Source organism: Rhineura floridana, chromosome 10, assembly GCF_030035675.1.
Source record: "Rhineura floridana isolate rRhiFlo1 chromosome 10, rRhiFlo1.hap2, whole genome shotgun sequence".
Lineage (NCBI taxonomy): Eukaryota > Metazoa > Chordata > Lepidosauria > Squamata > Rhineuridae > Rhineura > Rhineura floridana.
Genome location: NC_084489.1, coordinates 58,908,613 through 58,923,552, shown reverse-complemented (window position 1 = coordinate 58,923,552; position 14,940 = coordinate 58,908,613).

The following is a 14,940-nucleotide window of genomic DNA, read 5'->3' as shown; positions in this document are numbered from 1 at the left end:
GAGCAAATTCCATAGTTTAACTATGCGCTGAGTAAAGAATTACTTCCTTTTGTCTGTCCTGAATCTTCCAACATTCAGCTTCTTTGAATGTCCACGAGTTCTAGTATTATGAGAGAGGGAGAAGAACTTTTCTCTATCCACTTTCTCAATGCCATGCATAATTTTATACACTTCTATCATGTCTCCTCTGACCCGCCTTTTCTCTAAACTAAAAAGCCCCAAATGCTGCAACCTTTCCTCGTAAGGGAGTCGCTCCATCCCCTTGATCATTCTGGTTGCCCTCTTCTGAACCTTTTCTAACTCTATAATATCCTTTTTGAGATGAGGCGACCAGAACTGTACACAGTATTCCAAATGCGGCCGCACCATAGATTTATACAATGGCATTATGATATCAGCTGTTTTATTTTCAATACCTTTCCTAATTATCGCTAGCATGGAATTTGCCTTTTTCACAGCTGCCGCACACTGGGTCAACATTTTCATTGTGCTGTCCACTACAACCCCGAGGTCTCTCTCCTGGTCGGTCACCGCCAGTTCAGACCCCATGAGCGTATATGTGAAATTCAGATTTTTTGCTCCAATATGCATAATTTTACACTTGTTTATATTGAATTGCATTTGCCATCTTTCCGCCCATTCACTCAGTTTGGAGAGATCTTTTTGGAGCTCTTCACAATCCCTTTTTGTTTTAACAACCCTGAACAATTTAGTGTCGTCAGCAAACTTGGCCACTTCACTGCTCACTCCTAATTCTAGGTCATTAATGAACAAGTTGAAAAGTACAGGTCCCAATACCGATCCTTGAGGGACTCCACTTTCTACAGCCCTCCATTGGGAGAACTGTCCGTTTATTCCTACTCTCTGCTTTCTGCTTCTTATCCAATTCCTTATCCACAAGAGGACCTCTCCTCTTCTTCTATGACTGCTAAGCTTCCTCAGAAGCCTTTGGTGAGGTACCTTGTCAAACGCTTTTTGAAAGTCTAAGTACACTATGTCCACTGGATCACCTCTATCTATATGCTTGTTGACACTCTCAAAGAATTCTAATAGGTTACTGAGACAGGACTTTCCCTTGCAGAAGCCATGCTGGCTCTGCTTCAGCAAGGCTTGTTCTTCTATGTGCTTAGTTAATCTAGCTTTAATCATACTTTCTACCAGTTTTCCAGGGACAGAAGTTAAGCTAACTGGCCTGTAATTTCCGGGATCCCCTCTGGATCCCTTTTTGAAGATTGGCGTTACATTTGCCACTTTCCAGTCCTCAGGCACGGAGGAGGACCCGAGGGACAAGTTACATATTTTAGTTAGCAGATCAGCAATTTCACCTTTGAGTTCTTTGAGAACTCTCGGGTGGATGCCATCCGGGCCCGGTGATTTGTCAGTTTTTATATTGTCCATTAAGCCTAGAACTTCCTCTCTCGTTACCACTATTTGTCTCAGTTCCTCAGTATCCCTTCCTGCAAATGTTAGTTCAGGTTCAGGGATCTGCCCTATATCTTCCACTGTGAAGACAGATGCAAAGAATTCATTTAGCTTCTCTGCAATCTCCTTATCGTTCTTTAGGACACCTTTGACTCCCTTATCATCCAAGGGTCCAATCGCCTCCCTAGATGGTCTCCTGCTTTGAATGTATTTATAGAATTTTTTGTTGTTGGTTTTTATGTTCTTAGCAATGTGCTCCTCAAATTCTTTTTTAGCATCCCTTATTGTCTTCTTGCATTTCTTTTGCCAGAGTTTGTGTTCCTTTTTATTTTCTTCATTCGGACAAGACTTCCATTTTCTGAAGGAAGACTTTTTGCCTCTAAGAGCTTCCTTGACTTTGCTCGTTAACCATGCTGGCATCTTCTTGGCCCTGGCGGTACCTTTTCTGATCTGCAGTATGCACTCCAGTTGAGCTTCTAATATAGTGTTTTTAAACAACTTCCAAGCATTTTCGAGTGATGTGACCCTCTGGACTTTGTTTTTCAGCTTTCTTTTTACCAATCCCCTCATTTTTGTGAAGTTTCCTCTTTTGAAGTCAAATGTGACCGTGTTGGATTTTCTTGGCAATTGGCCAGTTACATGTATGTTTAATTTAATAGCACTGTGGTCACTGCTCCCAATCGGTTCAACAACACTTACATCTCGCACCAGGTCCCGGTCCCCACTGAGGATTAAGTCCAGGGTTGCCGTCCCTCTGGTCGGTTCCATGACCAACTGGTCTAGGGAATAGTCATTTAGAATATCTAGAAACTTTGCTTCTTTGTCATGATTGGAACACATATGCGGCCAATCTATGTCCAGGTAGTTGAAGTCACCCATTACTACCACATTTCCTAGTTTGGATGCTTCCTCAATTTCATATCTCATCTCAAGGTCTCCCTGAGCATTTTGATCTGGGGGACGATAGATCGTTCCCAGTATTAAGTCCCTCCTGGGGCATGGTATCACCACCCACATCTGTTGATGCTCAATTCTGTGCCCATCATTTTTGATGAATCCTCTTTCTTTCCATAACATAGCAAAGGCATGTGCCGTTTGGAATACATACTTAGAATCAGTGTATATATTTCCCTCTTGCTTGTCCAGTTCTCTCAAAGCATCTATAGCCGCGGCCAATTCTGCCATCTGTGCTGAATAGGTAACTGGTAACTTGACACTCTTTATGGCCTTCAGGTCCTCACACACGGCGTAACCTGCATACCGTTGTCCATCTTTCACCTTCGAGCTTCCATCTATATATAAGTGTCGCCCAGTTATTGGCTGATCCGTCAAATCTACTCGGGGTTTCAATGAGCATTCCAGTGTCTGGATGCAATCATGCACCAACTCTCCTGGTTGAGGCAGTAGTGTTGCTGGATTCAGAGTGTTACAAGCTCTCAAACGTAAGCCTTGTCGTCCCAGCAATTGTTGTTCATACTGGGTAAGCCTACTTGGACTGAGAACCTTGGCTGCTTTCTCTCCCAGGATTCTTCTCAAATCATGCGGTCCCAGTACTTCCACAGGGGCTCCCATCATGATCTTTTCAGCTTTCTTCAAAAGGATTCCTGTGGCTGCCACAATACGTAGGCAGGCTGGCCATCCTCTTGCTACAGGATCCAGTTGAGACGAGTAGTAGCCCACAGGTAGATGGTCAGGGCCCCACTGCTGTGTCAAAACTCCACTCGCAGTTCCCTTGTTTTCTGAAACATAAAGTCTGTATGGTTTGAGCCCATCTGGTAAGGCTAAGGCTGGTGCTTTCTGCAAAGCTCGTTTGATATTTTCAAAGGCTTGGTAACATCCTTTAGTCCATTTCCAATCTGTTTGCTTCTTCAGTAACTCATACAAAGGAGTAGCATAGCTACTGTAGTTTGGTATCCATTGTCGGCAAAAGCCAGCCAAACCCAAGAACGATCATAGCTCCCTGACATTCGTTGGTGGTGACAAACCACAGATCGCCATCTGCCTTTCAGTTGACAACATTCATCCCTCCTGTGATAGCTGGTATCCTGGGTACGTTACTTGCTTCTGGTTCCATTGTACCTTATCCTTGGACACTCGATATCCACAGGCATGCAAATGATTCAATAGGCTCACAGCATCTTGTTCATTGCTCCTCTTATCTGGGCTACAGATCAAAAGATCATCCACGTAGACCAGCAGTGCTGACTTTGGTTGTTGTTGATACCATGGTCCTAAATCTTTCTGCAAAGCCTTTGTAAATTCAGATGGGGAACTGATGAATCCTTGTGGTAACACGGACCATGTTAGCTGACACTGCCGATGGTCAACTGGATCTTCCCATTGGAATGCAAAAAGGTCTTGGCTGTCCTCATGAAGGGGTATTGAAAAGAATGCATCTTTCAAGTCGATGACAGTAAATCGGGTAGTATTGCCAGGTACATGAGCCAACAAAGTATGTGGGTTTGGCACTACTGGGACATCTTCTAGGACTTTTTCATTAATAGTTCGCAAATCTTGCACCATCCTATACTGTCCTGGGCGGCCTTCCTTGGAAACTCCAAATATGGGGGTATTGTGTGGACTAGTAGTTTGATGTAACCATTGATATCGGATGAAGTCTGTCACTAATTCCTTCAGGCTCAAGCGTACTTCTGGTTTCAAAGAAAATTGACGTACTGGGGTTGGGCCTACCCCAGGCTTCAACCTGACCTTCACTGGTTCAGCGTTAACCGCACGAGCAGGATTATTCTTCCTGGCCCAAACATCAGGGTGAATTCCTTCTGGGGCCTCCCATTGTTGTTTCTCTTTGGCCTCTGGCTCCCCCCTTAAGATCATTTGAAAAGCGCATTCTTGCTGCTTTGGTATCACCACTTCCAAAGTGTTTCCTCTGAAAGTGATCTGGGCCTGGAGTTTTGCTAGAAGGTCCCTTCCAAATATTGCAATGGGGCAGCCATCCGAAACCAAAAACTGATGTGTAAAATACTGTTGTTTATCTTCTATACCTGGAAGGTATACCTGTATGGGTTGGGACAAAGGGACTCGACGACGTTGTCCTTCTATTCCCATTACATCTTTAGTTTCTTTAGTGAGGGTCAAGGGTAGACGGGACATTGCTCGTGGAATCATAGAGAAGGCCGCTCCTGTATCCACTAGTCCTTGGACCGCCGAATTATTCAGGGTAAGGGACACATATGGTTCTTCCCACGAGCCGCCCTCATATCCTGTCCACCTTCATTCTGATTCCTCCTCCTGCCCTCTGGCAACTGCGATCCGGGCATGAGGTGGATTTGGATCAGAACTTAAGACTGTCCTGGGTTCCTTATAGTTGTCCCGAGAGCCAGGGACCTCTCTATAGCCGTACAGGCCTCTTTTCTCATCTTGGCGGGCCCTAGGAACCCTCTCATTTCTGCAGTCTTTTGCCCAATGACCTTTTTTCAAGCACTTGGCACACTGGTCCTTCTCTAGTCTCATCCTTGGCCCTCTTTCCTTGTCTCTTTGGTTTACACCAACCACTGCCGCAATCAAGTCGCATTGCTTTTCAAGCATGCTGCACTGCTTTTTCATCAACTTTCCTTCTTCCTTCTTACTTACTTCATCCCTATTTACATAGACCTTGAACGCAATGTCTATTATCTGCCCAAGTCCCATCCCCATAACTCCTTCCACCTTCTGCAATTTCTTCCGAATATCCGAAGAACTTTGGCCAATAAACAAGGAAATTAGAAGCCGTTGGTTTTCAGCAGCCTCTGGATTAAAAGTAGTAAATCTTCGCATAGCTGTGGTAAGGCGATTAAGGAAGGAAGAGGGAGTTTCCTCTTTCTCCTGGTGAATTTCATATAATTTTGCCACATTCATTGGCTTGGGGATGGCATGCTTAAGTCCATATAAAATCAATATTTTATATCTAGTAATCTCAGGGGCTCCTGCTCCTGGGGTTTGAATCCATCTACGAGGTTCCTGAGTCGGTAAAACATGTACCGGGGCTAGACCAGGTGCATTGCCACCTTGTCTTTGCTCTTCCAATGCAAGAGCCGTGGCTTGGGAGAGTACTAATGACTTTTCTTCTGAACTGAGAAGGGTATTCATCAATGTCTGTATATCCGCCCAAGTAGGGTGGTGGCTAGCAAAAATAGTCTCCCACAATTGGCAATGTTTATCTTGGTCTTCTCTCAAGCCTGGCGTTTGATTTTTCCAATTATATAAATCAGAGGTGGTAAAGGGCACATGTACATAGGCAATTTGTCCCTGTCCATCTAGCATCTCTCGCATTGGTGCCATAAAGTAAGAGACATCGGCCAAAATATCCTCTGGTGCAGGGTTATTTCTGCCTGCGTCTCTACCTATGGGGTGGAACTATATGTCCGCCCACTCCGCAAGGTGTGTCCGTCCACTCCTTGATTCTCCCTCCTAACTTCCTCAATCATCTGGAGATGTGGGTTAATCATTTGGGGCGAAGCTCCTAAACCCTGGCTTTGTAGTACAGAATAGCCATAGCGGTCCAAAATATCATATTCTTGTCTTATCCGCCCCAAAGATTGACTTAAATCCTGGAACGTTACTGCAGTTCTGGACGAAGTTCCAGCAATGGGTGATTGGCTTAAGTCTTGGAACGCTACTGCAGTTCCAGAAGGAGTTCCAAAACTAGTGGACTGGGTCTGCGAGACAGTAGACTGCTGATATGTTGGGGGCTGTACTTGAGCTGATGGCACAGCCTGAACTGATGGCCCAGCCTGAGCTTGGGCAGGTGGCACAACTTGGGCTGGTGGCAGCTGGACCACCTGTAGTGGCGGAACTGCCTGCGGTGGCGCTGGTGGTACTGGTGGCGCTGGCAAAGGAATGGCTGGAGGTGGGGCCGTAGGTGAAACCAGCCATTCCTCTTCTTCTGCCTGGAGGACTGGGGGCTTTATCTCCAATTTCTTCCCTTTATTGATTTGGCATTGAGCCAAGGCCATTTCCAGAGCACATGCTTGTGGTGGGTCTAGGCAGATGATTCTCCACCCCCTAGCATACCACCACGAGATTGCCTCATCTGGCAGCATTTCATAGAGGGTGGCTTCCAACTGCCGAGCCCTTGTAATGTTAAACGTCCCTCCCAGCGGCCAATCAATACCCAACTCCACCCACTCTTCATTACAAAATGTTAACAATTGCTCTTCATTCGGGACCGGCCCTCCAGAAGAAATAACACTTTTCTTAAATCTAGCAAAATTTTGCAAAATACATTCAAGGGGGGTCATTTTCCAATCGCCCTTTCTCTTTTGACTCTTTCCAGACCCTTTCCTGACTTTCCTGTGTCCAGTCCCCTCTGTCCCATCCTGCTTCGAAGCACCTTTCCCCATCTCTCCCGTGCCCAGTCCCCTCTGCCCTCTGCAGATGACGTGTGACACTCGGGTAGCCTACCTGCCTTCTACCAGGGGAAGTGTCTAAGATGAAACAACAGACAGATGACTTACGACACCCGCTTCCCTCTGTTCGTGGCCCAGCCTCTCGCGAGGATGTGGGAAACGCACTACTGGAGGTCCGCTCTCACTTCAGGGTAAACCGCTGCGGATACGCCCTGTCTCATACACACACTTTCACACACCACTCTCTTCACATTTAAGCCCACTGGGCTCCTTACCACTGCCAACCAGGAACGTTGGAACGTTCAATCCCCTGCTCCGCTCCAACCTTGTTTCGATTTAAAAGGGAATCATCATAGCGATACCTCGTCACCCCGATCCGCTCTCACAGGCTTGGGCAGGCTGAAGATAGCCTGGAGCGCTCTTTCCCCAACCTCCTGTAGAGACCACGTCCGAGGCAAAGAGGAACGCCAAAGAAATGAGTCCCGGCGGAGTCGCCAGTTTGTTATAAACAAATCGCCCTAGCCCCCTTTTAGGGGTCCTAGTGGCTGGGGTCCGCTCCCAATATTCACCCTATAGAGCTCAAGAACGACGAAACAAGATGGAAGAAGAGTATATTTATTGCTAACACGTGCACATGGAGAAGTAGCAAGCTAGTTCTGACTCAGCTAGGCACAGCCAAGTCTTTTATCAGCTTTGTTTTACTAATTATGCATACATCATTATGATCATAATTACATCACTTTAATCCCTGCCCACCTCCTTCTAGTAACGTCCCTTCTCTTCCTAAATCCATATTTGGAACTTGTTTTTCACAGTTGTTTTGCTCATTTTAACCTTGTATCTGCAACAAATTTTGATATTTTTCTACAGTACAGCTGGACATTGCAACAAAAGCCTGAGACCTTATTTTTGCAAATGCAGCTTTAAACAAACAATGATAATGCAAGTCAGCAAATTAACATTTCTTTTAACACACACAAGTAAATTAACTGTCAGCAAATTAACACACAAGCAAGTTAACTGTCAGTTTACTGTGCTACAATTCCAAACAGGCCCAGCACTTTTTACTTTAAACAACAAATAAGCAAAATACATTTTTAATTCAAACAAACAAAGTCCAGTGTCACATTGACCACAATGCCATGCTGGCTCTTACTGCAAATGCTGATTATTAGGCTTTTTCTCTGTGTGCCAGAAACCAAATCTAGTAAGTAGATTTTATACTACAACAACTCTATTTACTCCAGATTAAATCCCACCAACCTTAGGATAGCATCCTTACAATGATTTTGCATTTTATATCCATCTTTAATAACAATGGAAATCAAATCATTTCAATAAATGCTTATCATGGCTTTAGAGCCAACTGCTCCAAAAACTGAAGCTCTTCTCATCAGACCCTAATGAAAGAGGAACAATTATACCAAAGCATTCTGCAAGTTTGTGTGCATGTGTGCGTGCGTGTGTATTCCCATAAAGGGTGCATTTTGTTATCTTTTATTTCAGTATACTTTTTACAGAAGAGCTCTAATTAGAATATATTGCTAATTAATGATTCAATGTTGCCCTAGAGAAGATCTATAATTCTGAAAAAGAAGTGTGACTGTGTAAGTGATATTGAGATTTCCTCCCCATCCCCATAAGGTAAAACAGGCTAGGTTCGATGAGCTGCAGAATAATTAGACCACTCAGGATCAGTCTGACTGTAGAGCATCACATTTTCAGAATTGCAAAATGCAATTTATTTCTTTGGCATACATCTGCCCTAAAATTAATGCATTTTGTGTGGATATTGCTATTACATAGTTTGGTCACTAGGTGGCACTGGACTTAGTTCTGTCTGAGTAAGTTTTCTGTTTACGGTTGTTAGAGTGAGGCAATAGAGTTCTTGTCTAGGTTCCTAACTGTTATGTCATCTCAGCCTTCCATGACTCATTTACTCCCTGAGTTGAGATGTCAGGACGCTGTATTAAATTCATTATGTTACATCCTAACATACATCTAGTTGATGCTTGCCTGCAAGCAAATGAGGACATACCTCAAAAAATCAATGATGGTATATTAGATTTTTGAATTCCCTGCATGATTCCTTGCATGAAAATTCCTGGGCAGTATATAACTAGCAAAATAAAATTGCTTCCCCTGATTGTTTGTTTGTTTGTTTGATTGATTGATTGATTGATTGATTGATTGCAGGGAATGTGTGGAGAGGCTTCAAAAATGGTACCCCCTGACCTCACTCTGAAGTGATACAGTCCATTTGACCAGAATTCTACTACGCTTATTCTCCTATATGCCAGGGATGGACAACTCCCCCCCCTCTTTTTTCTTGTTGCTCCATTGGGGGTAACCTGTCAGGGATGGGAGGGGATGATAAATGGTAGTCATGGGCAGAGCCAAAGCAAGCAATGTCCAGGATCCAGAGCCAAAAATGGCAAGCCACCATTTTTTGCTCTCTCTTTCTGACACCCCTTCTCTCTCACATTCTCTCTCTGCGTTTCTGGCATCCCTTCTCTCTCCATCCCCTCCTCTCATTCTCCCCCTTTCCCTGTCTGCCCAATAGGCTGCTGCACTGGGCGGAGAGGGAGGGAGGGAACAGACTGCTGTTTCCAGAGATCTGAACTGATCATTTGCAGAAGGCTTTCCCTTTCTTTCATCACTTTATCTGTTTTGATTCCTCCTCCCCATTTTTCTCATCCTGTCCTCCTTGTCCTCCAGGCTCTCCTCAGCCCACATGACATTACACCGAGGGCCAAAGGTTGCTAAGGTTGACTTCCAAGTGCACATGCACAAGATTGGACTGTCAGTTTGGCTAAATGTAAGTCTATGAGACATCTGAATTTGCCATCCATGAAACATTTCTGGCAGGGTGACAAAAGAGGATCTTCATATGATTGCCCTTCTATGTCTCTTGTGGAAGCAATGTATTTCTTAATAACTGTGAAAGCCAACCATCTACTTTTAATGCAGATTAGGCACATCAATGCCCAACATTTCAAAAAGGAAACCAATAATTCAACTTGGGGAATCTTGAAAAGCCTATTTCATTGCAAGCCATTAATTAAAAACTCACTGCCATGTTCAATTATTACCATGCTGCAAAACCTGAGTGCTGAATTCAGTGTTTAACAAGCCAGCAGCAAGCTTGAAAAGTAAGGTGGGGGGAGAAGTGGTAATACATATACATTGACAGAAGGAAGATTTGGGAACCTTTAATGGTCATAGTGAAGCCAGCAGCAATCTGCCAATGTCAGAAAAAAGTCTGGCTATATTCAGTATTAATGCCAATAGCAAATGGAATCGTCTTCCTAGATTAAGGCATGATGTAATTCTGTTTGAGAAAGAAAACTTGCCCGGCCCCTTTTAAGTCTGATCCAGCTCAAGTTTCAAAGTACAGCTGCTCTACCAGTAATCTATGAGCAAATGGAAAGGCGGGGAGGAAAGTAAAACAGAAGAGGCACAATTAAAATAGTAGTTGTTTTGCATTAATCCTTCCTGTAGTTCTCCTAAAAGTAACCTGTGTTTATAAAGATATTTCTTGTTTGTTTTTTATTCACTGGTGGGGGGAATTAAGCTGGCATCTCAGTGGCGATTAGGGTTGTTGTAATCCTAATATAATGGGGGGGGAGGTCTTTAAAGTTCCAGTCCTGTGCGCATTGGAACTTACTTCAGAGTGAGTATACATAGGACCGCACTGTTGCATTTAAATGTATCAAGATTGGGAGATTGTAATTCAGGTGCAGGTTGCAAGGACTTCCCCAATAACTAATGAGGACTATTGAGGTTTCCTCCTAAATTAGTGGTGGGGAGCCTCAGGCCTAGGGACCAAATATGGCTCTGTCTGGGCCTCAAGAATCTCTCTAGGCCACAGCCTCTCCGCAACCCACACTTCTCACTGGCCGTGCCCTGTGCCTTCCTGGAGGGCTTTTGGCTGTCTTGAGTGAGTTCTTGAACTGGGATAATGCCCCGGGCTTGCCTGTATGGAAGTGTTTGCATGGTTGTGCATGTGTAGAAGAAACAGGCTTTTGCCTGCCTGGTATGTAGCCTACTGTACAAAGGTAAGAGTGCCCCCCATTTTGCCTTGGAAGCCAGCCACCAATGGCATTTGGCCCCGAGAAGGTTCTCCATGAGCAAATGGGTCCCTCAGGCTGATGAAAATTCTCCACTCCTGCCCTAAATATTTCCTGCTATTCCATTCACTCTGCCAGCTTTCAGTCACAGTATATGAAGGTCTTATATAGATTGGATTAAATCCTTGCTCCGTTCATATCATCTCCACCATCTCTTTACTCTCCCACATTGTTTTGTGGGGAAGCCCCTCCTGTCACATTCAGGGTATAAGTACTAGTGTATAAAACCCTGAATGGCTTGGGACCCAAGTACCGAAAAGAATGCCTCCCCCAATGTCAGCCATCTCAGGCCCTGCTCTGTTAACAGATCCTTTGGTACCATTTTTAATAGGGACCTCTTTATGCTGACTATGTGACCCCAATTAATCAGGGCCCACAGTCAACATGACCATGCCGCATAAGCATCAGATTTGGCTATATGATGGTGCCATAGACAATCCAATGGGAGGGCAATGCTTCCTGTGCTCACTCTAAAGAAGGCAGCATGTAGAACATAATTTAGCTACTGTATGTTAGGGCTGGGAAAACTTTGGCCCTCCAGATGTTACTGAACTACAACTCCCATCATCCCTGACCATTGGCCATGCTGGCTGGGACTGATGGGACTTGGAATCTAACAATATCTGGAGGGCCAAAGGTTCCCCATCCCTGGGCTATGTGATGACATCCTGAAGCCAAATAGAGTCAGGTCATGGCTTCTTGCCTGCACCCTAGGGTTACCAGACCTCCATTTTTCAGCTGGAGACTCAGGTTTTTTTGGGGGGGCCCTGGGTCTCCAGGTGACTCACCTTAATCTCTAGACTTTCAGCTTTCACTTTTTTAAAAATTAAGTTTCTAGGTGGTCTGGTTCCAGAGATATACACCAAAACGTTGGCCACCCCCACAACTTCTTAGTTGCTCTAAATTCTGCTCTAATCCCTGCCCTTTCATTTTTTTAGCCAATAAGAAGCCAGGGTTGTGACTGACAAGGAATTATAGAGCCAAAAAACGATATTCCAATTTATGGCGACCCTATGAACAGGGTTTTAATGGTAAGCGGTATTCAGAGGGGGTTTACCATTGCCTCCCTCTGAGACTGAAAGGCAGTCACTGGGCCAAGGCTCAGAAAATGTACTTTTTCCTGCTTTTCTGAACATCTCACAGATTGAATAAGTAAGCTTTCAGTTTTTTTTCTCCCTTGTGTGTAGGAGTCAGATAGGTTTAAATTTTGAAGAGGGCAGTGCTTTGCAAACTTCCCAATATGAAGCTTTAATCCAGTGCTTGCTTTTCCAGAGTAAACATGCCCAGAGTAAACCCCATTGAATTCAATAGGACTTCCTTCAGAGTAGCCATGGTTAGGATCCTGCTGTAAATTGATGGGACTTTTGAGTGAACATAGGAAAGAAGCGTGTTTGTGTTGTATATCTTTCTGTCTCCCTCCAGTCCTATTTTTAAAGCAATGAGGCAGGACTTAGTTATATCCTGATTTTTTTTAATGTTCTGCAATGATCAACTGGTTTTAACAATAAGCTGTTATATGGGTTGTATGTATTTTTTTACATCTCCAGTGTGTGTGTATATATGGGATTCTTTCCAACAATGCTGTGATGTAGGGTTCCAGTCTGGAAACCAAGGCAGCTCACAATAAGAAATAAATCCCTTTAAAACCCAATAACCATAAAAACAAGTATAAACAGTTGCAAAACAGCTTAAAGTGGCTGATTCTGAATTTTGGATTGTGTGAATGAAGTTGCTTATCACCTGAGGTTGTAGTTCTGTCCCTGTTTGAGTAAGCCCCACTGAATACATTGGGACTTGCTTCTGAATAAATAAACACAAGATTGCACTATCAATATCTTTACAGGTTTTGTAAATAATGAACATATTTGATAGTCGTGCTTATACAAATATTTCTTCATTTTTCATATTTTTGGTTTTTGCTTAGAAATCCTGACTGGTTGTGGGATGCTTAGTTCTCTGCCTTACTTGTAGGAATCTTGTTGTGGTTTATATGGTATTGCATTTATGAAATCATCACTGTCTTTGGGGCTTTTTTTTCTATTTGCATTTCATTTACCTTTATCCTCACTTCCTTTCATCCATAGAAGCAACAACAGTGATTCCATGCGCTCCGCTCAATCTTCTTAAACCCACTGATGATGCACCTTGTTGTTTCTTTCTTGTCCAATAGTGCTAAAAGAGAATTCACATACTGGGCAGCGTGACTGCAATTGTTGTTGTCCCCAAGCTGCTGCCTATGAAGGTAGACCAAATCATATGAGCTTTCTCTCTGTCAATTATATTCACTGGAATTGGGTTGGCTGATGAAGTGAGTTTATAGCAGCCCACAGAGGAGACAGAAAAGGGTAGAGAATCTTCTTACTCGTTATTCCGACCTTTCTGAAGTGAAGGGTCAAATCTGTAAAAAAAATTGGATGTTAAAAGGTAGGGGCTGGGCATTCCAGGCACGGGGTTGCCAACACTACTTGGATATGGATATCTTTGCAGAGGATCCCTAGTCAAGCTTTACCAACAACACAATCCAAACCATGTCTACTGAGAAGTAAGTCCTATTGAGTTCAATGGGGCTTACTCCCTTAGGAAGTGTGTTTAGAATTACAGCTCTTCGGGGGCATCCATCTTTACTCCTGAGTGCTCCCATCTAACATCTCCACAACAGTAGGCTCCTTTCTTCCCACAATGGCCTTCTGGTGACTGGCCTGGCCTGGCATGAGGGCACTTGAACCCTTTTTGCCAGAAGTGAATTGGCTAGATTAAATGTTCCCTACCCAGGCTCCATCTTTCTATCTTAATTTCCAATCAGATAAATGTTTTTGTATGAATTGTATGCACCAAGCAATTGTGGTTGATGCTTAATGTATCATGCTTAATGACATCACTTGGACCCACCCTGTGAAGTCACTTGGACCTGCCCCATGACATCACTTGGGCCTGACCCCAAAATCTCAGGGTTTGGGATGCTTCTGACCTGGCAACCCTACTGCACCCTGAATGGGTGAACAATTTCACCCCGTTCGAAGTTCCCGTTCGAAGTATGATGATGATTAAAAGATAATAATAATACAAGCATAAGAGAAACCCATTTAAATGTGAACTTTGTACAGATTTGTAAGAACATTTGCAGGAAATGGACAGAAGACACGATGAGTGAACATATGTGAAAGTGACATGGATGAAAAATAATCTGTTCATCTATCCAACTATAGAAGCAGCTAGTTTGTTTCTCCTCCTAACTGAATAATTTTGCTCTATCTGGCTCAATGGTTTACTGACCATCTGATTTGCCTTTTGGTTTGGAACAGTTACCATGCCACCTAGTGTTTATTTTATCTTACTGATGAATGATGTGCAAGAGTGATAACATTACACTTAAAAAAAAAAAGTATTACAGCAGACCCACAGGCATTTCTATGCTGCATTTAAAAGGGATTTCTTCCAAAAGACTCTGCCTGCAGTAACTTCTAAAAGACAATGAGGGCTAGTCAAGGGCAATGCACATTGAGAAGGACCTCACCATCACTTGTATCCAATTGTGTCCCTCCCCTCATGGAAGGCTCCTCAATCCAGTGGAGGTTTCTGTGAACGTAACACAGGGGTGGGAGACCTCAGGCCCAGAGGCCAAAAGTGACCCTCCAAACCTCTGTCGCTGGCCCTCGAGACTCTCCCGTGGCAACACCTCCTTCCCAGGCAACACACCTTCTTCCCACACTGCACCCCTCCCTGGACCTGCTCCATGCCTCCTTGAATAATTTTGGCTGCCTGGAATGTGTCCTTGAACTGCAGTAATGCTTTTTGCATGCCTGGATGGAGAGAAGTCTATGTAGAAACCCTCTGACCTCACATGGCTAGAATGTAGCCAACTCTACAAAGGTATGAGTCCCATATGTTGCTCCACCTACTTTTGCCTCTGGTCCCATCCACCAAGCATGTGTCCCCCAGAAGCTTGCGCATGAGGCAATGCAGCCCTCAGCTGAAAAAGATTCCCCCCCTAAGCAAGAGAAAGTGATTTTTTTCTGATCCCTTTTCCTTCTGCAGCCCTTTGT